Below are 13,597 nucleotides of genomic sequence, written 5' to 3' on the forward strand. Positions count from 1 at the left end.
CTGAATGGACACTGGGTGCTCCCGTGGCTGGGACAGGCCTGGCCTTAGCAGCTGTGGGCTCTGTGGGGGCACGTGTGTGGAGGTGGCACCTGGGTCTGGGGTGCTTCCATGGCGGGTCCAGGTGCACAACGACTGCAGTCCTGGTACGCCACTTCAGTAGACCTACACTGCTGGTTTTGTGAAAACAGTGCCTGAGGGACACCAGGGCCAACTGCCTGCACCCCCACAGTAGAGGCAGGGCTGGAGTAGTGCCCACGACAGTGTACTTTGTGAGCCCACACAACGGGTGACAGGTGACGCTGCAGAGCACACTCCCCAGTGGGCGGCTCCAGCGGGGGAGTCCTCAGTGGCTCCTCTCCCAGCATGAGCTCTCCAACCCTGCCTACCTCACACCGTGCCTCAGAAACAGATCTGGGGGCTTCTGCTCCAACAACTGGGGAGCAGACATTGCCCCCAACAGGGCAGTGACAACCACTGTAAAGAGCAAAGAGGAGGCCCCACTCAACACCCAGGCAAGCTCTGGTCACCACAACACCAGTCACACCCTCTTTCAGGGGGTAATGGCCAGGACACACTGAGGAAAGAGGTGGCAGGCATCCACACTCAAAACAGCCCTCACACCAAAAATATTAAGCATATGCAAGCCACACTGGGATGCTCCCACATAAAAATAGCCCTCCAAGACCACAGCAGATAACTGTTTCTTCTAAGCTCTTAGAGGAGTATAAGAAAAATGAAGAAGCAGAGGAACCACTCCCAGTTAAAATATCAAGAGAATTCCCCTGAAAAAACAATGAAACAGACATCTTCAGTCTAATAGACACTGAGTTCAGAGAGGAGATGATGAAAATACTAAAGGAATTAAGAAGGGCTATCGATAGAAATGCAGAGCACTGTAAAAAGGAACTAGAAACTATAAAGAGGAATCAAAAATATTAGAAAACTCATTGGCCACGATGGAAGCTGAGCTTAAGGCAATAAATAGCAGCTTGAATAATGAAGAAAGAATAAGTGATCTGGAAGATAGAATAATAGAAATCACCTAATCAGAACAATAGACAGAAAGCCAAACTGGGGGAAAAAAAATGAAAGCAGTATAAGAGACCTACGGGATAATATAAAGCATACCAATCCACACATAATAGGGATCCCAAAAAGAAAAGAAAGAGAAAAGGGGACAGAAAATGTATTTGAAGAAATTATGGCTGAAAACTCCCCAAACTTAAAGAAAACAGCTATCCAGATACAGGAAGCACAGAGCATCCCAAACAAGATGAACCCAAACAGACCTACACCAAGACATAATTAAAATGGCAAAAGTTAAAGAAAGGACCCTAAAGGCAGCAAGAGAAAAACAAAGAGTTAATTACAAGGGAACCTCCATAAGGCTGTCAGCTGCTCTCTCTATAGAAACGTTGCAGGCCAGAAGGGAGTGGTAAGACATTCAAAGTCCTGAGAGGGAAAAATCTGTAACCTAGGATACTCTACTCAGCAAGAGTCTCATTCAGAATAGAAGGAGAGAGAGAAAATTTCTCAGACAAGCAAAAACTAAAAGAATACAGCAGCACTAAACCTGTCCTAAAGGAAATATTGAAAGATCTTCTTTAAATAGAGAAAAAGCAAGAATCTATAGGAAAGAGAAAATCACAGTTGGAAAGTAAATCACTTAAATAAGCCAGAACACAGACTGGAAAAAAAAAAAAAAAAGATTTCTGCAAAAGTGATGACCACAGAAAACAGCCGAAGGATGACCGTGAAGACGTGGAAGAGGACATCAATGTCGTGACATTCGGGAGAGGGAAATAAGAAAATGTACACGTGTGCTTCTTCAGAATGTGTCTGAGCCTATATGACTACCAGTTTAAAGCAAATAGGTACAGAAAGGGGTTAACATATTTGAAAATCAGGGTAGCCACGAATCAAAAACAAATATTAGGGACTTCCCTGGTGGCCCAGTGGTTAAGAATCTGCCTGCCAATGCAGGGGACATGGGTTCGATCCCTGCTCCAGGAAGATCCCACATGCCGTGGAGCAACTGAGCCTGTGCACCACAACTACTGAGCCTGTGCTCTAGAGCCTAAGAGCCACAACTATTGAGCCCATGTGCTGCAACTACTGAAGCCCACACACTTAGAGCCCATGCTCCGCAACAAGAGAAGCCACAGCAATGAGGAGCCTGCACACCACAATGAAGAGTAGCCCTGCTCACCGCAACTAGAGAAAGCCCATGTGCAGCAATGAAGACCCAACACAGCCAATAAATAAATAAATTTATTTAAAAAACATACATTAGATTCACAGAAAACAAAGAAGAGAACACAAGCATAATATAAAAGAAGATCAAATCAAAAAGGAACAAAGAAAAAATACAAAATTAATGGGAAAATGGGTTTTAAAATGGCAATAAATACATATCAATAATTACGTTAAATATCAATGGGCTAAATGCTCCAATCAAAAGATAGAGTGGCAGATTGGATTGAGAAACCAAGAGCCTACAATATGCTGCCTACAGGAGACCCACTATAGGGCAAAGGACACACATAGACTGAACGTGATGGGATTGAAAAAGATGTCTTTTCTGACAGGGGTAGCAATACTCATATCAGACAAAGCAGACTTTAAAACAAAGCCTATAAAGAAAGATAAAGAAGGACACTGTCTATATAATGATAAAAAGGATCAATACAGGAAGAGGATTTTACACTCATCAACATATATGCACCTAATATAGGAGCACCCAAATACATAAAACAAATACTAAGAGACACAAAGGGTGAAATTGACAGGAATACAGTAATAGCAGGAGAATATACCACCTTACTCACATCAATGGACAGATCTTCTAGACAGAAAACCAATAAGGCAACAGAGATCCTAACTGATACAATAGAACAGTTAGATTAATGAAATTTTCAGGACATTACATTAAAAAAAAAACAGAATACACATTTTTTTCAGGTACACATGGAACATTCTCTAGGATTTACCACATACTAGGGCACAAAACAAGCCTCAACAATTTAAGAGTACAGAAATTATTTCAAGCAGCTTTTCTAACCACAATTGCATGAAACTAGAAATCACCCACAGAAAAATGAGAAAAACAAAAAAACCCTGATGACATACAGACCAAACAACATGCTACTAAAAAACTCAATGGGTCAATGACAAAATCAAAGAGTAAATCAAGGAGTAAATTAAAAAATACCTTGAGACAAACGACAATGAAAACACAACCATACAAAATCTATGGGTTGCAGCAAAAGCAGTTCTTAGAGGGAAGTTGATAGCAATACAGGCCCTCTTCAAGAAACAAGAAAAATCTCAAAAAAGCTAACCTACCACCTAGAAGAATTAGTAAAAGAACAAGCAAAACCTAAAGTCAGAAGAAGGAAGGAAACTATAGAGATCAAAGAGGAAATAGAGATTAAAAAACAATAGGAAAAAAACCCAATAAAACCAAGAGGTGGTTTTTTGAAAGGGTAAACAAAATTAATAAACCTCTGGCCAGGCTCACCAAGAAAAGAGAGAACCCAAATAAAATAATAAATAAAAGAGGAGAAATTACAACTGATACCACTGAAAACCCTAAGAGAATACTATGAACAATTATATGCCAACAAACTTGACAACCTGGAAGAAATGGACACGTTCCTAGAAACATACAGCCCACCAAAACTGAATCAAGAAGATAATTTGAATAGACCTACCACTAGAAGTGACATAGGATCTGTAACAGTAATAACCACTCCCTACAAACAAAAGTCCAAGACCAGATGGCTTCACAGACGAATTCTACCAAGCACACAAAGAAAAACATACCGATCATTCTCAAACTCTTCCAAAAGGCTGAAGAGGAGGAAATACTCCCAAAGACATTCTATGAAGCCACCATCACCCCAATACCAAGACTACACAGAGACACTACCAAAAAAAGAAAATTACAGGCCAATGTTTTTGAATATAGATGCAAAAATTCTCAACAAAATACTAGCAAACCAAATCCAACAACACATAAGAAAAGATCATACACCATGACCAAGCGGGATTCAATCCAGGGTCACAAGGATGGTTCAACATATACAACAATGTGATACACCCCATCAACAGAAGACAAAAACCACATGATCATCTCAATAGATGCAGAAAAAGCATCAGATAAAATTCAACATCCATTTATCATAAAAGTTCTTATGAAAGTGGGTATAGATGGAACATCTCAACATAATAAAAGCTATTTATGACAAACCCACAGCCAACATAATACAAAATGGTGAAAAGCTGAAAGCATTCTTGCTAAAATCTGGAACAAGACAAGGATGCCCACTCTCACCACTTCTATTCAATATAGTATTTGAAGTCCTATCTACAGCAATCAGACAAGAACTAAATATGTATCCAAACTGGTAGAGAAGAGGCAAAATTGTCATTATATGTATATAACATGACCCTATATATAGAAAACACTAAAGATGCTACACAGAAACTACTAGAACTGATAAATGAATTCAGCAAGGTAGCAGGATACAAGATTAACATACAGAAATTGGTTGCATTTTTTTACACTAACAACAAAATATCAGAAAGGGAATGTAAAAAACAATCCCATTTAAAATCTCATCAAAAATAAATACTTAGGAATAAACCTAACCAGTGAGGGCAAAGACTTACAGGCTGAGAACTATAAAACATTAATGAAGGAAACTTAAGAGGACTCAAAGAAATGGAAAGATATCCAATGCTCTTGGGCTGGAAGAATTAATGTTGTTAAAATGGCCATACTACTCAAAGGAGTCTACAGATTTAATGCAATCCCTATCAAATTACCCAGAACATTTTTCACAGAACTAGAAAAAATAACTCTAAAATTTATATGGAACCACAAAAGACCCAAAATTCCCAAAGCAATCCTGAGGAAAAAGAAGAAAGCAGGAGGCATAACCCTCCCAGACTTCAGACAATACTATAAAGCTATAGTAATCAAGACAGCATGGTATTGGCATAAGAAGAGACATATGGATCAATAGAACAGAACAGAGAGCCCAGAAATAAATCCACACACCTACAGTCAATTAATCTTTGACAAAGGAGGCAAGAATATACAATGGGAAAAAGACAGCTGGGAAAGTTGGACAGCCACATGTAAATCAATGAAATTAGAATGCGGCCTCACACCATACAGAAATATAAACTCAAAATGGCTTAAAGACTTACACATAAGACATGACACCATAAAACTCCTAGAAGAGAACATAGGGAAAACATTCTCTGACATAATAGGTACTAATATTTCCTTAGGTCAGTCTCCCAAGGCAATAGAAATAAAAGCAAAGCAAACAAATGGGATCTAATCAAACATAAGCTTTTGCACAGCAAAGGAAACTATAAACAAAAAGACAACCTACGGACTGGGAGAAAATCTTTGCAAATATTGCAGCCACCAAGGGCTTAATTTCCAAAATACACAAACAGCTCATGCAACTCAATATAAAACAAACAAAAAAAAAACCAAACAAAAACAAACGGGAAGACCTAAATAGACATCTCTCTAAAGAAGACATACAGGTGGCCAACAGGCGCATGAAAAGATGTTCAGCATCACCAATTATTAGAGAAATGCAAATCAAAAGTATCAATACAATGGCTTATCACCTCACACAGGTCAGAAAGGCCATCATCAAAAAGTCCACAAGTAACAAATGCTGGAGAGGGTGTGAGGAAAAGGGGATCCTCCTACACCATCGGCAGGAAGTAAATTGGTGCAGCTGCTATGGACAACAGTATGGAGGAGCCTTCAAAAACTGAAAATAGAGTTGCCACAAGATCCAGCAGTCCCACTCCTGGGCATGTATCTGGAGAAACCCCTAATTCAAAAAGATACATGCACCCCAATCACAGCAGCACTACTCACATTAGCCAAGACATGGAAGCAACCTAAGTGTCCATCAACAGAGGAATGGATAAAGAAGATGTGGTCCATGTATACACAATGGAATACTACTCAGCCATAAAAAAGGAATGGAATCATGCCACCTGCAGCTACATAGTACAATAATCTCTAGGTCCGTCGAAGTTGACTAATTCAGAGAAAGACAAATACCATATGCTATCCCTTACGTGTGGCATCTAAAATATGACACAAATGAGCTTATCTATGAAACAGAAACAGACTCACAGACACAGAGGACAGACGTGTGGTTGCCAAGGAGGAGGGGGTAGGGGATGGGTGGATGGGGAGTTTGGGGTGAGCAGATGCAAACTTAGTATACTCAGGATGATAGACAACAGGTCCTGCTGTAGAGCACAGGGAGCTAGAGTCAATACTCTGTGATAAACCACGATGGAAAGAACGTGAAAAATCACGTATGTGTGTAACTGAGTCACTTTGCTGTGCAGCAGAAATTAACACAACATTGTAAATCAACTACACTTCAATAAAGTAATTTTTTTTTAAAAAGTACATTTCCCCTCATACGTGACAGATCACAAAAGGTGTGGGGTCATCTCTGGGGGACCAGGCATTGCGAAGAAACATGGAAGAAATAACCCGTGTCCTCAGCCTCCAGGGGTTTTACAGTCTCATCAGGAAAGCTTAACACGTTTTAATCCTGCAAATATTTAGTAATTAAGAAAAATACTTTAGTAATAGCCACTAACACTATTTAAATACTTTCGCTTAGGAAAATAATGAGGCTGATGAGACAACCTCCCTCAACTCTAAACCAAGTGCCATCAGTTCCTCAAGTTATTTTTGTTGGATTAAATAAGTGTGCAAGCAAGGTCTGCGTTCGTGGGGTGTCTCGCTGCCTCCCGCACACCTTCCACGAATCTCAACCTGTCCCAGGTGACCTGCTGTCTCCTGCCGCCCCTCACTCGTCTGCCGTGTTCTTGTCACACGCAGTCGCAAGCATGTCCCCTTCAATGGCCCCCTCCCCACACGTCCTGTCTGTGCCTCACCTGCGTTGTTCACCCGGCTGCACAGACGTTCACGCCGCACCATCCCTGTCACTGCTGTGCGGATGCCCGACCCTCCCGGGAATCTCAACAGGCTTCTAGTTGCCTCCTGGCCTCCGGTCTCTTCCCTTTTCTGGTGTCCTCCAGACTTCTGCAAGAGCAGTTTATGTGAAATAGAATTCTGGTTGTCATATGCCTGCTAGAAAGAGGGAAGTACCCCAATGGTGATGTTTCAGACCTTTCTTAATCTCTTGTGACATCCTCACCACCCCCCCCTCCCAGGAGTCAAGCAGGTTTCCTTGCTGCTCCTCTTGCAAGGGAGCGCCCATTCCCATCTGGCAGGCGTCCCTCCTCACTAAGGCTTGTAAAGCTTCTCCTGATGCTCCCAGGCTGTCTCGGTAGCTCCTTCCTCTGTGCAGCCTTAGTGCTGTGACACAGTGTAACAAGTGCCTCAGAGGCACCTAGCTACTCTTCAATCTGTTTCTCCACTGCTCTGACGAAGCACAAGCAGCAAAAAAAAAAAAAAAAAAAAAAAAATCAGTTGGACCACATCAAAATTTAAAACCTTAGGGTAAAGGCACAACAGAGTAAAAAGGCTACCCATAGAATGGGAGAAATACTGCAAACTATGTACCTGATAAGGGGTCATATCTAGAATATAAAAAACAGCACAGCAACAAAAAGACAACCTGATTTTAAAATGGGCAAAGCACTTGAGTAGACATCTCTCCAAAAAGGATGTATGAATGGCCACCAAGCACAAGAAAAGATGCTCACCCTCCCTGGTCACGAGGGAAATGCACAACCACACCAGCTCACACCCATCCGGATGGCTACCGCCTGGAAGAAAAGACAACCAAAAATCAAAATAAGTGTTGGTGAGGATGCAGAGACACTGGCGGCCCTGTGCACTGCTGGTGGAAGGGTAAGATGGTACGGCCACTGTGGACAACATGGTAGCAGTTCCCCAAAATGTTTAAATGGAATTACTGTATGATCCATCAATTCTACTGGGTTTGTGCCCCCAAAGAATTGAAAGCAGGGTGTCCTTGAGACACGTAGACACTCATGTTCACAGCAGCAGTGTTCACAATAACCAAAAATTGGAAGCAAACCAAGTGCACACCCACCGATGAACAGAACATGGTCCACACGCACACTGGGATACGATTCAGCCTGAAAAAGCGAGGCAATTCTGACACCTGCTACAATGTGGCTGAACCTGGAGGACGGTATGCTCAGTGAAACAAGCCCATCACAAAAGGGCAAATGCCGTAAGGTTCTCCTCACCTGAGGTGCCTGGAGCGGTCAAGTTCACAGAGGCAGAACGTAGATGGTGGGGACCAGGGGCCGGGGGAGGATGAAGGGGCAGTGAGTGTGTAACGGGGACAGAGTTTCAGTTCATGGTGATGGGACGTTCTGGAGCTGGGTAGCGGTGATGATGGCCACAGAATGTGAATGTACCGAATGTCGCTTGATTATACACTTAAAAGTGGCTAATATGAGACGTTATATGTGTATTTCACAAATTTTGAAAAAGAACAAGTAGGCCACAGTCGTTAAGGCAGTGAGCGGCGAAGAGGTGATCAGGAAGAAAGGTTTTATCATGGGCTCCTTCTTCTGTCCTTGAGACGGTCGCTGAATGCTCAAGTTTTCAAAACCACAAATCCACACACAGAATTAAATTATAACCAAGTGCATCAGAGAGAGCACGCACCTGTGTGTACACATTTTTCTGTAGCTTCCATCACATCTTGAAAAGGGCTTTGACCCAGAAAAGATCCAACACGCACCATGTTAAACAAAGAACAACAGCTGGAGAAGCAGTTCTGGAGAGACAGGAGGCCGCCCTCTGAACAGCTGCTGCTCCCCGAAGCAACAGGGACCCAGACAAAGGCTCAAAACCAGCTTTCAGACCTTGGAGGGCTGGGCTGTCTTGTCCACTGAGCTGCGTGGGGCTTTGGTTTTAGCCTTCAAAGCTCTAGGGCTTCTGAGGTTATGCCTCCAGATCTTTGCAGCCAAGGCCACACGGAGACCTTCACTGCTGGAAAAGGGGGGCTGGGGCGGGGGAGGGGGTCCTGCGGAGAGGGTAGTTCCCCCTCTGAGGCTCAGCCCAGTTCACCCGGTGAGGAACGGGCAGCCCCGCCTGGAACAGCGGTGCAGGCGCCGGGGTACAGAGGGCCGGGCTGTGCTGGGTGTCGGCGTGAACACCCATCACATAAAGGCACACAGTGGGAGGCATGCGGGTCGCAAACCTCCCTTGTGTACCTGTTGGTTGTCTTGCGGTGCGTGTGTTCCCTGACGTTTGCAGTGAGCGGCAGAGGCTCGGAGCGGGTCCTCTGGCCCCAGGAGGAGGAGGGGAAGGGCCAGTGCCCGGGGGGGGGGCGGGACCTGATGTGCAGGAAGGGCGGGGGGGGGGGGGGGGTGGGGGTGGGAGACGCTTTCTCCGCACAGTGAGATGCTCTGTGAGAATTCTGTTAGACAAACGACCGGGCGAGGCAGCGAGTCGGGAGGTGAGCACAGGATGACACACGTTCCACGGGCAACATCAGTGAGGACCTTGTGGGCCCGAGAAGCCCCGGCGGCGCGGGCGGTCCCGGGGTCCCCACGGCTTCCCACGGGGACCTTCCGCGGGGCCGGCGCCCACCCGAAAGCAGCCCGCGCCGCTCCGGGACGCCCTTGCCTCTCTGGGCAGGGAGAACGCGGCTCCACCTGCGCGGCCCGTCCAGGGAGGGAAGGTCCGCTCTCCTCCGCGTGTGCGGCGGCTGTGGGCAAGCACACGGGCCTCTTGTTCCGGTGTCACGTTCCGTGGGCGTGGCCGGAGCATCGCCCTGGACGGAGCTGCACATCTCCCGGGTCCCCGCCACGCGGAGCGGCCTCCTGCTTCCCTCTGGGCCTCGGGTCGGGAGAGGAACAGAGAAGGACACACACCTGACCTCTGCCGCCTCCCTGACCCTGGGCGGTCAGGCTCTAGGGCACCCAAGGGCCGGCCCGGCGCCACGTGGAGAAGCCCGGAGAGTTCTGAGGACGAGGCAGCTGCCTTGCTGTGTGCGATTTGGGGAAAAGATGAGATTTTAGAAAGTCTTTACTAAAGGCCTACGGACCCATCGCAACAATCACAGAACAGGCCCTCCTCCCGGTCACGTCTGGACTGTGACCTTCCAGGACTCGACACCTAAACTCCAGCATCCCCTGCACCTCAGACTAACTCACAATGACCCGTCCACCGCCAGAGGGACACACGGGACAGGTGTGTCAGAGATGGGGGTGCGGCTTGTATTGACATGGATCGGTGGCTGCTAATGGGCTGTTCAGGTGCCACTTGTACAGCACCCTCTACAAAGCTCCCAGCAAGTCTTGTTTCCTGATGACTTTACTGCAGCGCCTGCCCTGGGGAGGAGGTGGTGAACAGGGCATGTGGCACCTCCCTCGAAACTGTTAAAATAAACAAACACCCCCCAGCTGCCCTGGTTTTTTTCAGTTGGGATTTATCACTGGTAAACTTAGTTTTGCCTGTGCATGTAACATACTTGGTTTTTATTTCAATTTACTCTCTATTTTCAGGTTTTCCCCTAATACAGAAGTTACATATGATGGCCATCTCCATCACCTGGTGTCATTAGACAATCGAACGACAATGATGCCAGCCTTGGACTGTGGACAGTGACACTTCTCTTCCTTAGAAAAATGTCCTTTTCTATGGAAAGTTATCTAGAGAAGGAATGATAGCACGCTACATATGCAGGTACCTTCTCTCTCTCTCACACAGGATTTATTTTCTCCAGAAAAACGCTTGAACTCTTGAAAGCCACTGCTTGTATATAATAAGAAACAAAGTTACTGAGTTTGGATACAACAGTATCAGAGTTTCAGAACTGGTGGCTGAGATGGCAGGAATCACAGCTAAACAGTAAAGGCTCATTTTACCAGCCCAGGAAAACTAGCAAGGCAGTTGCTCTGGGGTCACTGAAGTGCAGGAAACAAAACCAGTCCCTTTGGAACAATGCCTTAAAATGAAGCACAGAAGGGAGGGCACACCCGCTAATCCTGAGGACAGTTACATCATCGAGTTTCAGCACACCTTTGACACGAGTCAGCTGCTCAGGGTACAGCCCTGGTTAGACTCCCTGAGAAGGAGCGCCTGTAAGAACACGGCTTGTCCCGAACGAAGAGCCAGACAAACCGCAGGGACCATGCGCTCCCAGCCTCGAGGAGCAGCTGGGAGCAGGGAGCCCTGGCGTGAGGGCACAGCCCCCGTGAAGGGCTGCAGGGCCCCCACTGAACGCCCCAAGACCCGGGCAACGCATGGCATTCACAGAGAAGCCCCCAGTGAGGAAATTCTGCCTGAAGCCGACATTACCTGGTGTTTCCAAAACGGCAAACTGGTGGAGGGGGCGCCGTCAGTGGTCCTGAGCTGCAGTGTCGCCGGGGGAGGCTATGCGCTTGGTACCCAACCAGGCTCCTCTTGGTCGACGCACAGCAAGCTAAACGCGGAGACGCCGGGCTTTGCTCGCAGGGCGGCCAAGCCAGGAAGATGGGAGGACAAATCTCAGCTCTGCCTCCTGGAAGGCAAGGGGCTCGTGGTATCTACGGGATAAGGACTAAACAAGCAGGGCTGCCTGAGGCCTGGGGAGCGCGGGGAGGGCGGGGAAAGGTGACTGGGAAAAGGTGCGGGACTCGTCCTTCTGCGCAGGCATAACTGGGCTACAGGCCTCTGCAAAGAGGCCGTTGAGCGGACACTGGCGCACGCCCACTTGGAGGGTGGGGGGTCCCATCCTGTCTCAACCAGCTCAGCTCAAACGAGACACAGCTGACTCCAAGTTCCTGGAAAACAGCTCTGGCAGACATCTTATTGTTTAGGCTTCCTGCTGCTTGGAGGACATGCAGATCTCAAAAACGACCTTGATTAGTGAAGGCAGGTGACATGGATGCGACTAATTACCCTTATTTTACAGTCATCAGATGTCTGAGCTGCAGGTGTCCTGGTGGCAGCTGTGTGGTCACAGGGGGTCTGCCCGTCCCCCTCCACACAAGGCCGGGACCTGCCCCTGGTAGCCCAGGGCTCCTCCGGGCGCTCGGCAGTCGCCCTGGAAATGGACCCCAGGCACAGGCTGCAGGAAGGGACGCGCCCTCGGGTAGAGGGCGAGTCTGCCCTGGCGGGATCTCCAGTTTTCCTCGGTCCCCGGCTGCTTCCGCACCCCCAGGGGGCCTGTGGCAGGGCTCCGCACAGATCGCCAGCGCGTGCGGGGTCCCTGAGCAGGTCCTGGGTGAGCGGGGCCGCTCCTGCCCGCCCCCGGGTGCCTGGCTGGCTTCAGCTCGGCCGGCGAGGCGGCGGCCCGGAGGAGTGAGCGGGACTGAGCCGAGAGCCGGCGCGCGCTGCCTTGCGGGGCGAGGCGGGGCGCACCCAAGGGCCCGGCGCCCCCGGCCCCCTTCGCAGGCCACAGCTCCGACTCGGGCCTCCGGCCGCGCCCCCCTCCCCGCCCCGCGGCCCCCGCAGCTCCCAGCGTGTGGCCCCCGCGGGGGCGTCCCCCTCCCGCGAGGCGCGGGCTCCGTGCGCCCCCTGCGCCCCTCGCCGCCCCCACCTGCGTCCGCGCGCCGCTCGCCCCCGGCGCCTGGAGGGGCCCCGGGCGCAGCCTCGCTGGGACCCCGGCCCTCGGCTCCCCGGGCTCGGACGCGGCGCGTCGGACGCCCGCCCGCTGGCCCCGGACTGCGCGCCTCGCGGCCGCGGAGCCCACCTGCCCCTCCAGGTGCGGGGGCAGCGCACAGCGCAGGCGCAGACGCGCTCACCCGGCCCCGCCCCGCGCGGCCCCCCGCGGCCCCAGCGCCCGGCTCGGGGACCCGCGCACCCCGGGACCCTCGGCCCACCCGTCACGTTCCCACGGACTAAAGCCCGCCCGCTCCCAGCCCTGGAAACCTGTTTTCCAGAGGTTTCTCAGGTTGTCGTTGAAGAAACCTGAAATGCACATTGTCAGGCATCCTTCCAGCTCTTTGGTTAAAAAAAAAGAATTCTAGTCATTCTGAATAGTATCGGCTTCAGTTTAGTGACTACTGCAGGCCAGGAGTTTGCATCCACTGCTCACATCAGCGTCCGCTCTGAGTTAGTCTCTGCCTCACGGAGGAGGAACTTGGGCCCTGAGAGGTTAGGACACCTGCCCCGGGACACACAGCAGCCAGGGGGAGGGTGGTCCATCTGACTCCGAGGCCTGTGGCCCGCACGAGGCACTGACTTCTTCCTCCCCCCACACCCCAGTTATTCCCTGGCGGGAAGCCCTGCTTCATGGACTGAATTGGGTCACTGCCCTCCTCCCCCGAGTCCTGACGTACCCCCAGGGCCTCGGAATGGGAAGTGTTTGGAGGCCTTTACCCTGTCATCACAGGTGACTCAGTGAAGATGAGGGTTGGGGCCGGTCGAAGTCCGCATGGAAAGGGGGATGCGGACACAGACGGACACACGGGGACGTGCTGGCTGAAGGCTGGAGGTCTCCTGCCCCAACCATGGGACCCCAGACGCCAGGGGTGTTGGGGGGAGAGGCCTTCTAGAGGGTGCCTGCCCGGCCCACACCTGCATGCTGGACTTTGGCCTCTAGAATCCAGGGAGCGGAGGTTTCTGTTGTTTAAGCTGCCAGGTTTGCGGGACTTT

This window comes from Hippopotamus amphibius, chromosome 4 (genome assembly GCF_030028045.1).
Source record: "Hippopotamus amphibius kiboko isolate mHipAmp2 chromosome 4, mHipAmp2.hap2, whole genome shotgun sequence".
Lineage (NCBI taxonomy): Eukaryota > Metazoa > Chordata > Mammalia > Artiodactyla > Hippopotamidae > Hippopotamus > Hippopotamus amphibius.